The sequence below is a fragment of the Eschrichtius robustus genome, chromosome 13 (assembly GCF_028021215.1).
Source record: "Eschrichtius robustus isolate mEscRob2 chromosome 13, mEscRob2.pri, whole genome shotgun sequence".
NCBI lineage: Eukaryota > Metazoa > Chordata > Mammalia > Artiodactyla > Eschrichtiidae > Eschrichtius > Eschrichtius robustus.
The window spans coordinates 35184841-35202335 of NC_090836.1; positions in this window are offsets into that span (position 1 = coordinate 35184841).

Genomic DNA, 17495 nt, shown 5'->3' on the forward strand with positions numbered 1-17495 from the left:
GGTCAAATTCGTAGAAAAATACAGCTTATCTAATATGATACAAGAAAACTAGAAAAATCAAAATATTCTTATAGCCATTAAACAAATTGAGTCTATGATTAATTGCCACAAAGAAACCTGCAAGCCCAGATAGCTCCCCTGCATATTTTCATGGAACATTTAAGAAAGAAATGCCAGTGTAAAACATCTCAACTAGAGGATACAAGGCAAACATGATCTTGATATCAAAACTCAACAGGGATATAAAGAGAAATGAAACTTAGAAGAATATCATGAGAAGGAAAGCCCCTCAGAGTATAGATGAAGAAGTTCTAAACAAAATATTCTCACACCAAATCTAGCAAGATATAAATAACATAATGTATCATATTAGTCTGCTCAGACTGCCGTAACAAAATACCAGAGAATACATGGCTTAAACAACAGGAATTTATTTCCTCACGGTTTTGGAGGGTGGCAAGTCCAAGATCAAGTTTCTGGCTGGTTGAGTTTCTGGTGAGAGCGGTCTTCCTGGCTTGGAGATGGCCACTTTGTCCTCATAGGTCTTTCCTCTGAGTGCCCATGAAGAAAGAACACGAGATCTCTGAAGTCTTTCCTTATAAAGACACTTGTTCTATGGGATCAGGGCCCCACTTTATAACCTCACTTAACCTTAATTACATCCTTAAAGGTCCCATTCCCAAATAGAGCTACACCGGGGGTTAGGGCTTTAACATATGAATTTTGAGGGGACGTAAATACTCAGTCCATAAACATACATCATGACCAAGTGGGATTTATTCAAGGAATGTGATGTGATTCACACATTATCAGAATAAAATAAAAATGACAAGACCCTTTCAATAGATGCTGAAAAATAGCATTTGATACAGTTCAATATCCATTAGCTGATAAAATTTAACATTTCTTACAAACCTAGGAATAGAAGGGAATTTTCTTAATCTACCAATAAGTGACAGTATGCATCATATTTAACGGTGAAACTGTGACAGCTTTTCTTTTGATGTCAGGAATAAGACAGGGATATCTGCTGTCACCACTTCAATTCAGTGTTGTAGTGGAGGCCCTAGCTAGGGCAGTAAGGCAAGAAAAAGAAATAAAAGATATAAGGATTATAAAGTGTGCTGGTTATTAAGCTACTGTCTCTGAGCTTGAATCCCCCTTTGTGATGCTGGTTCTGGGACTCTGGAAACCACATTTCTTTGTTAGCTGTATCAGCTCTGCCTATAGGAGGCCCTAAAGGGGCCCAGGAGTGGAATTGCTGGGTCATATGTTTGTTCTGTGTGTGTGTGTTTCTGAATCATCTTATAGTCACCTGGTAAAAAAATTTATAGAAAATCACAATTTAGAAGAAACCTTTGAATTCTTATTTTCAGTATTATTAGAGATGAAGAGAATTAGATATAAAATTTTTTTTAAAGGATCCTCATCACTTTTTTTTTAACTGAAGTATAGTTGATTTATAATATCATGTTAGTTTCAGATGTACAGCACAGCAATTCAGATATATATATATGTATATATATATATATACATACATACATACATATATATATATGTTCTTTTTCAAATTCTTTTTCCTTATAGGTTATTACAAAATACTGAGTAGAGTTCCCTGTGCTAAACAGTTCTGCTGGTTATCTATTTTATATATAGTAGTGTGTATACGTTACTCCCAACTTCCTAATTTATCCCTCCCGCTGCCTTCCCCTTTCGTAACCATAAGTTTATTTTCTATGTCTGCTCATCACTTCTTTTAAAATTACATAAAGACACATCAACTGCAACCTCCTGAAACATATTTTGCTCTAAGGAGTAATCTACGCTTGTTGGGACTGATCTGTTCAATCCGTTACATCACTGACAGAGCAGTGGGCAGTTAGTCCAGGCTTACACTACTGTGTGACCTCATTTCTCTGCTTTGTTTCCAGAGAAGTTTCCTGCCTGGTTATGAACTGTTTCCTTGCAGTTGGCTTGAATCCCAAACCTCAGCTTCTGCCTATGAAGTAAATATTTTGCTTCTGATTTTATCTTTTCTCCATGTATGAACTTTGAATGCAGACTTTTTCCTATAATTGTGACCTGAATACAGAATTGTGATCATTCTATTCCAAATGTACCCTGACCACACTTCTGCCTATGTACCTTGAATTATTTGGCACTATGAACAGCATTTAGCGTAGCATTTTTCCCTTTCTTCCTTGGGGAATGAGAGAGAGGTTGGGTTATGAACCAAATTTATTTAACTAATTGATTCTATTTGAGGTGGTGTCATACAGTGTTAAGTGTGAGTAAAATAACTAAAGAGGTGGTGATCAAGGTGGTGGCAGGAGGCTATTTAGTTCCTAGGAAAGTACACTTATTATGTAGAAAAAGGGAAATGATAGTTTTATTCATATTATGTCAAATTAATGAGTCAAAATGAAACATAATGGATTTTCTGGGTTATATACAGTCACGCTGATATAATAATGGTTTCCCCACTCCCACCCTGAAACTTTGCAGGATTTAACAATGGAAAGACTTTTAAGTTTTACTATTAGAAAATTCTATGGTCATTGTTAACAGTCTTATGTTAATTTAGAACCTTTTTGAGTTTCCAGAAATCAAGGCAGTGTTAATAGGTAACAGCTATCCTCTGACAGCTTCTTGAAAACACTGCCATCCGTTTACAATTGCTTTATCAAAATTATTAATTACATAATTTCCTATCTGTTCTTTCCAGTTTAAATAAAAGTGAAAATTTCCACAGCATCAATTTTGGTAAGTGAATCCAGAGCCAAACAATAACAGACTCTATGAAATCTGAATAATACTTTTTATTCAGACAACTTGTTTAAGGAGTTCATTCTTGAGTGTTCTGCTTTTTACCTTAAACATTTAAAAATTAATATTGGCCTGTTTAGGTAAGAAACAAGCCAAAGGGTTAGTGATTAACCTTAGAAATTTTGTTCACCCTTCTCTCTTTGAGTCAAATTCAGTAATAAAAAATACTAGTGTAGGCAATTTATTTCTTCACGTGTCTAGTAATTTTTTTATCATATACTGACATGGTGGATGATAAGATGACGAGACTCTAAATTCTAATATCTTTCTCTGAAGAGTGTTGATTTTTGTTCTAGCAGGCAATTATATTATTGGAGAATCATCCTTATCTTCTAGAGTCTTGGTTGTAGGTTTTTTTAGTATGAATCTGTTTAGGTTTTGTCCTAGAGCCTATTCCTCTCTAGGAACTTGATCTTTATTCATAAGGCCTGGCCCTTCTTGAGTTCAAGGTGTTTACTAAGTTCCTGTGACTTTTATGGTGTGAGGTAAGTGTCTAAATTAATGATTTTGTATGTGGATATCCAATTTTCCCAGCAATATATGTGGAAAAGGCTATCCTTTCCCTATTAGATTGCCATGGGATCTTTGTCAAAGATCAACTGAACATGAGTGTAAGGGTTTATTTCCAGACTCAAAATTCTGTTTCATTTTTTCCTTATGCCACACTCTCTTAATTGTTGTAGCTTTATATTATGTATTGAAATCAGGTAGTATAAGCCCTCTAATTTTGATCTTCTTTTCAAGGTTGTTTGGCTATTCTAGGTTCTTTATATCTCTATATACATTTTAGGATCAGCTTGACAATTTCATAAAAATAAGCTTGCTGGCATTTTATAGGGACTGCATTGAACTTATATGTCAACTTAGGAAGCATTACCATCTTAATAATATTGAATCTTCCAGTCTATGAACATGAAATATCTTCCTACTTATTCAAATCTTTAAAAAATTTCTCTCAGCAATGTTTTGTATTTTTCGGTGTACAAAATCTTACACTTTTTTGTTAAATTTATTCCTAAGCATTTTGTTCTTTCTGATTATTTTGTGAATAGAATTGTTTTCTTCTTTTCATTTTCATATTGTTTGTTGCTAGAGGAATAAAGCTGATTATTGTCTATTGGTCTTGAATTATGTGATTTTGCTGAACTTATTTTTTTTAGTTTTGGTTAATTTTTTGGTGAATTTCTTAGGATTTTCTACATATAGGATTATATTGTCTGCAAATAAAGCTAATTCTATTTCTTTCTTTCCAATCTGGAGACTTAATTTCTTTTTCTTGCCAAATTGTACTGGCTGGAATATCTACTACAACACTGGAGAGGTGAGAGCAGAGATCTTTGCCTTATTCCCAATATTACAGGGAAAGCCTTCAGCATTTCTCCATTAAGTACATGCTAGTTGTAGGGTTTTTGTAGGTGGCCTTTATCAGGCTGAGAAAGTTACCTCTATTCTAAGTTCCAAGTTTGCTGAGAGATTTTTTCATAGATGGGTGTTGGATATGGTTAAATTAAACATTTTTCTGAATGTATGAATATAATCTTATGTTTTTGCCCTATTAAAATGTTGTATTATATTAATCGATTTTTGCATGTTAAACTAACCTTGCACACTGGAATATTTGGTCATGGTGTATAATCTTTTTTTTATATGCTATTGGACTTGGTTTGCTAGCATTTTTTTTTTTAATAATCTTTTTTTTTTTAAACTTTATTTATTTATTTTTGGCTGCGTTGGGTCTTTGCTGCTGCACACGTGCTCTCTCTAGTTGCGGCCAGCAGGGGCTACTCTTTGTCGTGGTGTGCGGGCTTCTCATTGTGGTGGCCTCTCCCGCTGCAGAGCACTGGCTGTAGGCGCACGGGCTTCAGCAGTTGTGGCATGCGGGCTCAGTAGTTGTGGCTCGCGGGTTCTAGAGCACAGGCTCAGCAGCTGTGGCACACGAGCTCAGTTGCTCCGCGGCATGTGGGATCTTCCCGGACCAGGGCTCGAACCCGTGTCCCCTGCATTGGCAGGCGGATTCTCAACCACTGCGCCAACAGGGAAGTCCGGTTTGCTAGTATTTTATTGAAGATTTTTGTGCCTATATTCATAAGCGATGCTGATCAGTTTTCTTTTTTTATGATGTTTTTGTCTGGCTTTGATACTAGAGTAATACTAACCTTATAGAATGAGTTTAGAAGTGTTCCCTCATCCTCCATTTTCTGGAAGGATTGGTATTATTTCTTTGCTAGACATTTGGAAGAATTTACCAGTGAAGCAATCTGAGCCTTGGATTTTCTTTGTGGGAACATTTTTAAACAGTACTTCAGTTTCTTATTATAGGATCTCCCAAAGATACCCATGTCTTAATCCCCTGAGCCTGTGAATATATTACTTTACATGGCAAAAGAGACTTTGCAAATGTGATTAAAGACTTTGAGATGGAGAGAATAGCCTGGATTATTCATTTGGGCCCAATGTAATGACGAGGGTTTTTAAAAGTGAAAGAGAAAGGGAGAAGAGTCAGAATGATGTGATATGCAAAGCACACCTGCCATTGCTTGCTTTGAAGATAGAGGAAGGTGTCCATGAGCCAAGCAATGTGTCTAGATGCCCTCTAGAAGCTGGAAAATTCAAGGAAACAGACTGTCCCCTAGAGCCTCCAGAAGGGAATGTAGTCCTACTCTTACTTGGATTTTAGCCCAGTGAGACTTATAATCTTTCCTCAGGGAGTAGAACTTCTAACCTATAAATGTAAGATAATAAATCTGTGGGTTTTTAAGCCACTAAATTGGAGGTAATTTATTACAGCAGCAATAGAAAATGAATACCTAGACTATTCATATTTTCTATTTCTTCTTCAGTTAGTTTTGTTAACTTGTGTCTTTCAAGGAATTTGTCCATTTCATCTAATTTGTCTAATTTGTTGACACAAAGTTGTTCACGGTGTTTCCTAGCAATCCTTCAGTCATTTTGGTCTCTTTAAGGTCAGTAGAGACCTAAAAGAGGTCTCTCTCTTTCATTCCCGATTTTGGTAATTTGTATATTCTCTCTGTCTCTTTCCCTCCCCATCCCTCCCTCCTTCCCTCTCTCCCTCTCTCTCTGTCTCTATCTCTGCCTTGGTCTGTATTTCTAAAGGTTCCTCAGTGTTGCTGATCTTTTCAAAGAACCGGTGTTTGTTTCATTGATGTTTTTTTCCCGCTCTCTTTCTGTTTTCTATTTCATTGACTTTCACTCTGACTTTTATTATTACTTTTCCTCTACTTGCTTTGGGTTTAGTTTGCTCTTATTTTTCTGGTTTCTTAAGGTGGAAGCATAGGTTGTTTATTTGATACCTTTCATCTTTTCCAATGTAGGCATTTAAATCAGTAAATTTGCATCTAAAGCACTGTTTAGTTATATCCCATAAATTTTGAGATGATTTATTAAATTATCATTCAGGTCAAAATGTTTTTTAATTCTCTTGATTTCTTTTTTTGACACATGGGATATATATATATCACTGCAGGTACAACACAGAAACCTGTCATTTAATCCACCAAACACAAAATACACCAGGAAAAATGACTACAATAAAGGAATTCTCAATATTCAGCATGCCAATTTGTGACCTTGTAGCACAATTACTGCTGGACCTTTTCACTTGGTTGAATTCAGCATCCATGGAATGTAAGCCATCTTCATCCTTTAAGGGAATGAGTCCCCCCAAAAAGGCTACTTACACTAGGGAAATTATTTTTGCAGAAACCTACTCCTTGGGACATATCACAGATCTACGAAAATTTCCAAGACTCCTGTACAAGGCTCCCTAGGCTAAAGAAACACTGCCTTATAACAATGCTAGTCTTACAAAGCCCACAGAACTTTGGGTACATTAAGCTTCTGTAAAGTGTTAGTTTCTGCTAACAAAAATGACAAAATAGTATATATTTGTTCTACTCTCCCCTTTCCATTTCTTGAGTTCAAGTCAGAATACCAAAATAAGTTTGGCAAATGAATCCCCCAAAATACTGTGTCACCTGCTGTATTTGGAATACTTTTTATCGCTATCGCATTTATCTAATGTCATATCAACCTGCTCTAGACTGAAAAAATAAGCACATTTACATGAAAGAGTTGCTTGAATTGTGAATTCTCTAGGATACTTGCAACCATCGTGGTCCAAATGAAGGCACTGTCCTGTGATGCTTGAAATTCAAATTTTTATTTAAATTGAAAACATATTTAAACATTAAAATATATGAAGGCATATATTTTGGATATTAACCCCTTATTGGATATATCATTTGCAAATATCTTCTTTCATTGAGTAGGTTGCCTTTTGCTTTGTTGATTGTTTTATCTGCTGTGCAAAAAGCTTTTTAGTTTGATGTAGTCCCATTTTTTAATTTTTGCTTTTGTTTCCCTTGCCTGAGGAGACATATCCAAAGAAATATTGCTAAGACTGATGTCAAAGAGCATACTGCCTGTGTTTTCTTCTAGGAGTTTTATGGTTTCAGATCTACATTTAAGTCTTTAATCCATTTTGAATTTTTTTTTTTTTTTTTTTTGGTTGTGTTGGGTCTTCGTTGCTGCGTGCGGGCTTCCTCTAGTTGCAGCAAGCGGGGGCTACTGTTTGTTGCAGTGCACGGGCTTCTCATTGCGGTGGCTTCTCTTGTTGCAGAGCATGGGCTGTAGGTGCACGGGCTTCAGTAGTTGTGGTGCACGGGCTTAGTTGCTCTGTGGCATGTGGGATCTTCCAGGACCAGGGATCCAACCTGTGTCCCCTGCATTGGCAGGCGGATTCTTAACCACTACACCACCAGGGAAGTCCTTGAATTTATTTTTATATGTGGTGTAAGAAAGTGGTCCAGTTTTCCCAACACCAGTTATTGAAGAGTCTGTCTTTTCCCCATTGTGTATTCTTGGCTCGTTTGTTCTAAATTAATTGACCACATAAGCATGGGTTTATTTCTGGGCTCTCTATTCTGTTCCATTTGTCTATGTATATGTTTTTATGCCAGTACCATACACTTTTGACTACTGTAGCTTTGTGGTATCGTTTGAAATCAGGGAGCATGATACCTCAGTCTTGTTCTTTTTTCTTAAAATTGCTCTGGTTATTTGGGTCTTTTGGGTTCCATACAAATTTTAGGGCCATTTGTTCAAGTTCTGTGAAAAATGCCTGTGATATTTTGATGGGGTTTGCATTGAATCTGTAGATGCTTTGGGAAGAGTGGACATTTAAACAGTATTAATTCTTCCAGTCCATGAGCATGTTATATCTTTCCATTTATTTGTGTTGTCTTCAATTTCTTTCTTCAGTGTTGTATAGTTTTCAAAGTACAGGTCTTTCACCTCCTTGGTTATTTTATTCCTATGTATTTTATTCTTTTTGATGCAATTGTAAATGGATTGCTTTCTTAATTTCTCTTTCTCATAGTTCATTATTAGTGTATAGAAATACAACAGATTTCCAATAAAATCAGAAATGAAAAAGGAGAAGTTACAACAGACACCGCAGAAATACAAAGCATCCTAAGAGACTACTACAAGCAACTTTATGCCAATAAAATGGACAACCTGGAAGAAATGGACAAATTCTTAGAAAGGTATAACCTTCCAAGACTGAACCAGGAAGAAACAGAAAATATGAACAGACCAATCACAAGTAATGAAATTGAAACTGTGATTAAAAATCTTCCAACAAACAAAAGTCCAGGACCAGATGGCTTCACAGGTGAATTCTATCAAACATTTAGAGAAGAGCTCACACCCATCCTTCTCAAACTCTTCCAAAAAATTGCAGAGGAAGGAACACTCCCAAACTCATTCTATGAGGCCACCATCACCCTGATACCAAAACCAGACAAAGACACTACAAAAAAAGAAAATTACAGACCAATATCACTGATGAATATAGATGCAAAAATCCTCAACAAAATACTAGCAAACAGAATCCAACAACACATTAAAAGGATCATACACCACGATCAAGTGGGATTTATCCCAGGGATGCAAGGATTCTTCAATATATGCAAATCAGTCAATGTGATACACCATATTAACAAATTGAAGAATAAAAACCATATGATCATCTCAATAGATGCAGAAAAAGCTTTTGACAAAATTCAACAGCCATTTATGATAAAAACTCTCCAGAAAGTGGGCATGGAGGGAACCTACCTCAACATAATAAAGGCCATATATGACAAACCCACAGCAAACATCATTCTCAATGGTGAAAAACTGAAAGCATTTCCTCTAAGATCAGGAACGAGACAAGGATGTCCACTCTCACCACTATTATTCAACATAGTTTTGGAAGTCCTAGCCATGGCAATCAGAGAAGAAAAAGAAATAAAAGGAATACAAATTGGAAAAGAAGAAGTAAAACTGTCACTGTTTGCGGATGACATGATACTATACATAGAGAATCCTAAAACTGCCACCAGAAAACTGCTAGAGCTAATTAATGAATATGGTAAAGTTGCAGGATACAAAATTAATGCACAGGAATCTGTTGCATTCCTATACACTAATGATGAAAAATCTGAAAGAGAAATTATAGAAACACTCCCATTTACCATTGCAACAAAAAGAATAAAATACCTAGGAATAAACCTACCTAGGGAGACAAAAGACCTGTATGCAGAAAACTATAAGACACTGATGAAAGAAATTAAAGATGATACCAACAGATGGAGAGATATACCATGTTCTTGGATTGGAAGAATCAACATTGTGAAAATGAGTATACTACCCAAAGCAATCTACAGATTCAATGCAATCCCTATCAAATTACCAATGGCATTTTTTACAGAGCTAGAACAAATCATCTTAAAATTTGTATGGAGACACAAAAGACCCCGAATAGCCAAAGCAGTCTTGAGGGAAAAAAATGGAGCTGGAGGAATCAGACTCCCTGACTTCAGACTATACTACAAAGCTACAGTAATCAAGACAATATGGTACTGGCACAAAAACAGAAACATAGATCAATGGAACAAGATAGAAAGCCCAGAGATTAACCCACGCACCTATGGTCAACTAATCTATGACAAAGGAGGCAAAGATATACAATGGAGAAAAGACAGTCTCTTCAATAAGTGGTGCTGGGAAAACTGGACAGCTACATGTAAAAGAATGAAATTAGAATACTCCCTAACACCATACACAAAAATAAACTCAAAATGGATTAGAGACCTAAATATAAGACTGGACACTATAAAACTCTTAGAGGAAAACATAGGAAGAACACTCTTTGACATAAATCACAGCAAGATCTTTTTTGATCCACCTCCTAGAGTAATGGAAATAAAAACAAAAATAAAAAAGTGGGACCTAATGAAACTTCAAAGCTTTTGCACAGCAAAGGAAACCATAAACAAGACGAAAAGACAACCCTCAGAATGGGAGAAAATATTTGCAAACGAATCAACGGACAAAGGATTAATCTCCAAAATATATAAACAGCTCATTCAGCTCAATATTAAAGAAACAAACACCCCAATCCAAAAATGGGCAGAAGACCTAAATAGACATTTCTCCAAAGAAGACATACAGACGGCCACGAAGCACATGAAAAGATGCTCAACATCACTAATTATTAGAGAAATGCAAATCAAAACTACAATGAGGTATCACCTCACTCCTGTTAGAATGGGCATCATCAGAAAATCTACAAACAACAAATGCTGGAGAGGGTGTGGAGAAAAGGGAAACCTCTGGCACTGTTGGTGGGAATGTAAATTGATACAGCCACTATGGAGAACAATATGGAGGTGCCTTAAAAAACTAAAAATAGAATTACCATATGACCCAGCAATCCCACTACTGAGCATATACCCAGAGAAAACCGTAATTCAAAAAGACATATGCACCCGAATGTTCATTGCAGCACTATTTACAATAGCCAGGTCATGGAAGCAACCTAAATGCCCATCAACAGATGAATGGATAAAGAAGTTGTGGTACATATATACAAGGGAATATTACTCAGCCATAAAAAGGAACGAAATTGAGTCATTTGTTGAGACGTGGATGGATCTAGAGACTGTCATACAGAGTGAAGTAAGTCAGAAAGAGAAAAACAAATATCGTATATTAATGCATGTATGTGGAACCTAGAAAAATGGTACCGATGAGCCAGTTTGCAGGGCAGAAGTTGAGACGCAGATGTAGAGAATGGACATATGGACACCAAGGGGGGAAAACTGCGGTGAGGTGGGGATGGTGGTGTGCTGAATTGGGCGATTGGGATTGACATGTATACACTGATGTGTATAAAATTGATGCCTAATAAGAACCTGCAGTATAAAAAAACAAACAAAACAACTAATACTAAACTTTCATTGGGTTATTTGTATGGAAATATGTTAATATAAATGTTTCAGACATTACATGAAATTTCTAAAAATCTTATATTTGTATTTGTATGGAAATATGTATGGAAATATGTTAATATAAATGTTTCAGACATTACATGAAATTTCTAAATATCTTATATGTTCTGGTATAATGTTATAAGTAATAATCCTAGTTATTACTTTAAAATGTATATCTCAGAAATAACTAATTTTCTTGTCAACTGCATTATTATGAACTTTCATCAAATCTTTAACCGTGGTCATTTTTAAGTCTTTTGTCATTTACAGACAGTTCTGGGTGTACTCTGATGATTTTGCAAATATGTTCCTATAAAAGGGTTTCATCTTTAAGAAATTCATGGAAAAGACTCTGACAAGTACAGGTTTCTGGTAACTGACTGTACTGCTGAACTGAATGAATAAGCATTTTCAGAACTCTAATGAAAAACTGATGAACTCATAAAAGTGCTAACAAAAGATCAAGATGAAAAAAAAAATTAATTACATGGGACTGAGTGAACTGATGAGGATGAGTATAATTTTTGTGACTTTCTGTCTGAATTAAATAAAAAAAAAATCCCACAAGGACTCAGAGGCAAAGAATATACAAATCAATTTTCACTGCAAAGTAAAGGAGCTGTTACAGTGGAGGATTACTGGACTGAATGTCAATATTATGACATAGTATGAGTGTGTTTCATGTTTGGTAATTGCAATCATTGTTGCTTTTGTTGTGGTCATCCATGTACAATGCTTGGTGTCAGTCTATTTATCTCTTGTAAAAATAAAATACAGTGTGTGTGTGTGAAAAAAAAAAGAAAAAAAAAAAAAGAAATACAACAGATTTCTGTATATTGATTTTGTATCCTGCACCTTTACTGAATTCATTTATTCTAATAATTTTTTGGTCAAGTGCTTAGGGATGTCTATATATACTATCATGTCATCAGCCTACAGTGAGTTTTACTTCTTCCTTTCCAATTTGGGTTTCTTTTATTTCTTTCTCTTGTCTGCCATGGCTAGGAATTCCAATATGATGTTGAATAAAAGTGGTGATAATGGGCATCCCTGTTTTGTTCCTGATCTTAGAGGTAAAGTTTTCAGCTTTTTACCATTGAGTTATGTTAGTTGTGTGTTTGTCACATGTAGCCTTTATTATGTTGAGGTATATTCTCTTTATACCAACTTTGTTGAGAGTTTTTATCGTAACTGGATACCAAATTTTGTCAGGTGCTTTTTCTGCATCTATTGAGATGATCATATGATTTTCATCCTTTGTTTTCTTTACGTGGTGTTTTGATTTGTGGCTGTTGAATCATCCTTCCATCCTGGAATAAATCTCACCAAATAATACCATCTCCTTATAAAAGGTTATGTGTTTCACACAGAGCCATGCATCTGGTGCTGGAGAGGGTGTGGAGAAAAGGGAACCCTCCTACACTGTTGGAATGTAAATTGGTGCAGCCACTATGGAGAACAGTATGGAGGTTCCTGAAAAAACTAAAAGTAGAGTTGCCATATGATCCTGCAATCCCACTGTTGGGCATATATCCAGGCAAAACTATAATTCGAAAAGATACATGCACCTCAATGTTCATAGCAGCAATATTTACAATAACCAAGACGTAGAAACAACCTAAATGTCCACTGACAGAAGAAGGGATAAAGAAGATGTGGTACATATATACAATGGAATGTTACTCAGCCATAAGAAAGAATGAAATAATGCCATTTACAGTAACATGGATGGATAGACCTAGAGATTATTATACTAAGTGAAGTAAGTCAGAAAGAGAAAGATATCACTTACATGTGGAATCTAAAATATGACACAAATGAACTTATCTATGAAACAGAAACAGACTCACAGACATAGAGAACAGACTTGTGATTGCCAAGGGGGAGGGGGGTGGGAGAGGGTTGGATCGGTAGTTTGGGACTAGCACATGCAAACAAACTATTATATATAGAATGGATAAACAACAAGGTCCTATTGTATAGCACAGGGAACTATATTCAACATCCTGTAATAAACCATAATGGAAAAGAAAAATACAATCGGAGGAAAAAAAAAAAAAAACCCATGTATTTGGAAAGATGTAGTGATAAAAAATGCAACAATCCCAGAAAGGAATCTGCTTAAGACCACATTCTATAAAAGGTGTTGCATTTCTGATCTGCTTATTCTAGGTACCAGAGCTTAACTAAAATTATTAATTGGTTCTATCTGTAACAGTACCTAAGGATTCTGAAAATTTGGATCTTATAAAAGCAATTTTTAAAATAATTGACAATGGCTAAACCCATCCTGTTGTCTTGGGTTTGCTCTCTGACTGCAGTTGCTTACGTTGTTACTTTAAGTAACAGTGCTTATCAAAATGCTTTCCAAAGAGCCTTTACCCTCCTTCCATGTTTTGCAAGTTATCTGTGAACATTGCTAATTATGGGAAATAGCTTCTTTTTGTTTGGTGCTGCATCTCTGTTTTCTCTCTGCATCCTGCTCAGCTGCCTCAGTATTCTGTCTTTGACAGTGATGAAGGGAGAGCCTAATAGGCTTGACAAGATAAGGAACTTCCATATTGATTCCAAACTGAAAATAAATACCACATTGCATGGGAACATCCCTGTGAGTTGGGTGGGACTGACATACTCCTCATCTTCCGGAATGGGGACTGGGACACAGGCCTGGCACATCAGGGCTTTTCTTGGGACTTTTGCTGGAACAGTTGGGGGAGACGAGTTCTCATTCTTAGGATTCCTAGCTTTAGAGATACTGGTGGTCATCTCTGCTATCTCATAAAGAAAGTTTGTGGGAAAACAAAGGTAGTACAGAGGAAAGCAGTGGTTAAGAGACAAAGAAAAACAGATTTCTAATTACATTTTTAACCCCTTCATCCATTTCTGAAGCTAGATGTCTCAGTTACATGATCCAGTGATCCTTTACCTCCCCTTTTAAAATCATGCTTCACTCCTCTATAAACAATTGTGTCTAAATTACTGATCTAGCTCTGGTATATTCTATGTAAAGCTTTCAAGTACTTCTCTTTTACTATCTACACGTATTAATGCCTAAATATTTCGTGATCACTGTTGTGTACCACAAATTACACACACTTATGGAATATAAAAGAAATGAATTAAGTTAATACTTATAATATAAATGTCCTATTATATGTGGCCATCTGTTTTTTGTGATAATCTGAAAATTATAACCAGCAGTTCCAGAATAGGCACCTAGTCAAAAAAAACCCAAAATAACAAATGAGTAAATAAATGATTGAAGAGGGAAAGAAAACATATCTTATATCTGGTAGGATGGGCATTCTCTGATTGACAGATGCTTTTACGTTAGAAATCATCCAGTTTATTACAGGTCCACAGTCCTTTTCCCGGAAACCCGGGGAGTCAGATAGATTTTTGTTTTTTAACATCTTTAATAGAGTATAATTGCTTTACAATGGTGTGTTAGTTTCTGCTTTATAACAAAGTGAATCAGTTATATATATACATATGTTCCCATATCTCTTCCCTCTTGCGTCTCCCTCCCTCCCACCCTCCCTATTCCACCCCTCTAGGTAGTCACAAAGCACCGAGCTGATCTCCCTGTGCTATGCGGCTGCTTCCCACTAGCTATCTATTTTACGTTTGGTAGCGTATATATGTCCATGCCACTCTCTCACTTTGTCACAGCTTACCCTTTCCCCTCCCCATACACTCAAGTCCATTCTCTAGTAGGTCTGTGTCTTTATTCCCCTCTTGCCCCTAGGTTCTTCATGACCTTTATTTTTTTTTTCTTAGATTCCATATATATGTGTTAGCATACGGTATTTTTCTCTTTCTGACTTACTTCACTCTGTATGACAGACTCTAGGTCCATCCACCTCACTACAAATAACTCAATTTCGTTTGTTTTTATGGCTGAGTAATATTCCATTGTATATATGTGCCACATCTTTTTTATCCATTCATCTGTTGATGGACACTTAGGCTGCTTCCATGTCCTGGCTATTGTAAACAGAGCTGCAATGAACATATTGGTACATGACTCTTTTTGAATTATGGAGAACAGTATGGAGGTTCCTTAAAAAACTACAAATAGAACTACCATACGACCCAGCAGTCCCACTACTGGGCATATACCCTGAGCAAACCATAATTCAGATAGATTTTTAAAGCCAGAATTCCTCAGCTCCTCTAAGCTCCTTTCTTTGGTCTAGTCATTTGGATTTCTACTGTTTGAGGACTTCCTCAAACACTTGTTGATGCTGATACGTCTGTTCATTATTTGAACGTGGAGCACTTAAAAGCTGATCAGAAGCATATACCACCACCACCACCTTGGGTATATCAACTTGAGGGACTTTATTGTTGAACTGACCTCTTTTTAGGGCCCAAATTTCCAGTGTCTATGTCTTTTCTCCTGGGAAGGAATGACTTCCCCTGCCCCCCCAGTCCCCCGCTCGAGGTGAATTGAACTTATCTGAGAGTGTTTTGGACATTGGCAGGGGAAGGAGACTGCAGGTGTCATGGCTCAGCATGACTGGGGGGCAGCAGGGAGGGTCTTGGTGGCTTCACTGCTCTTTACACAAAAATTTTAACCAGCTATGTTTGTACATTTGTTTGTGTGGTAAAATATACATAAAATTTACCATTTTAACCCTTTTTAAGTATACAATTCAGTGGCATTAAGTACATTCACAACGCTGTGTAACCACCACCACTGTCTACACCTAAAACATTTTCATCATCCCCAACAAAATTCTGTACCCATTAAACAATAACATTCCCTTCCCCCTTCCTCCCAGTCCCTGGTAACCTCGATTCTACTCTGTCTCTATCAATTTACCTATTGTAGGTACCTCGTATAAGTAGAATTATACAATATTTGTCCTTTGGCGTTGTTTGTACCTTTTTATTTTTCAAAGAACTCAGGTTAAGTAAATGGACCAAGGCCATCAACTCTAAGTGGAAACATGGCCACAGAAACCTAGGTATGTCTGTCAAGAGACTATAGTCTTAACTACTATGCCATTACTACCTTAGTTGTTGACTTTTCCCATCCATATGCATATATGTATCCATACACAGCAGGTATTTTGCACTTGCCATTAAATCCAGAATGTTTTTCCATCCCATTAGGAATTCTCTGAAACATTTTAATGCTTTCTAATAATCATTTTGTATGTATCATGCTTTATCTTTTGTTGATATTTAACTATTTGTGTTTTGAATTTTAAATAACAATATGTACCTTTGTACATAAATATTTGTATTTCTGACTAGAACCCTAGGATAAAAGAGAATGTTATTTCTGGTTCAAACAATAGAATATACTTAATAGTTGATACTTGTTAAATTACTCTTCAGAAATTAGCCAGTGTATAATACAAGTATTCTTATGACATCTTCATCACCACTAATTTTTTTTAATTAGGTGAAAAAAACCTAATGTCCTACCAGTTGAATAGGATCTTTGATAAAATATTTTCATTTACTATTTTAAATTTTCTATATATTGTTTATGTCACTAGCTCATTTTCTATTCTGTTTTAAGGTATTCATATAAACTTTTCTATATTTTGTGGCATGTTTTTTCCCAATTTTTGTCTTTGCTTTAAATTTGATGAATTAATGGGTGAAACAGAAAATAGAGTCCAGCATTCAATCTTTTTGTCTGGTCTCCTGAGATCTAGAAGATATTCTGCTGGTGAGGGGTTAACACTTTCATTGCCTTTATAGTTTTCAAAGTGGAAATATTTTTATTGCTTTTAGTAATTAAGAAACTAATAAATAGATGTTCTTTTAAAAAGCATTCAATAGTACAGAAATAGAGAAAGTAGAAAATTAAAGGCTCCATAATCCCATTCCCATATAACCAACCGCAAAAGGTATAGGAAGCTTCAGTCTTAAATACAAAGAAATATAATACATGAAAAAAATAAGGCAATTATTAACTCTAGGAAAAATGTAATCATATCACACTCATTAGCTCTGAAGCGTACAGTATTTCAATGGTCCTAAAATAAAAACAATAAAATATGGATTTAACCAAAAATTTTAACATAGCCATGTTGGGAAGGTGAAGGAGGGCAGAGGGGAGTACAGGAGATTGAAAAGTCTTCCTTCATCCTTTTATGGATTAAGTGGCAGAAATATATGTATTTTATTTAGCAAGATGTATGTACATGTGAAAAGACACAAATATAGAAGCTGGCTGTTTTTGAGGAATGGAACTTTGTGCCAAAGGACAAATTACTGCTCTTTGGTTACAAGCCTTTGAGAGCTACTTTACTTTAAATTTTATGGGTAATTACAATGTATCCAGATTGGGATAAAGCTAAAAGA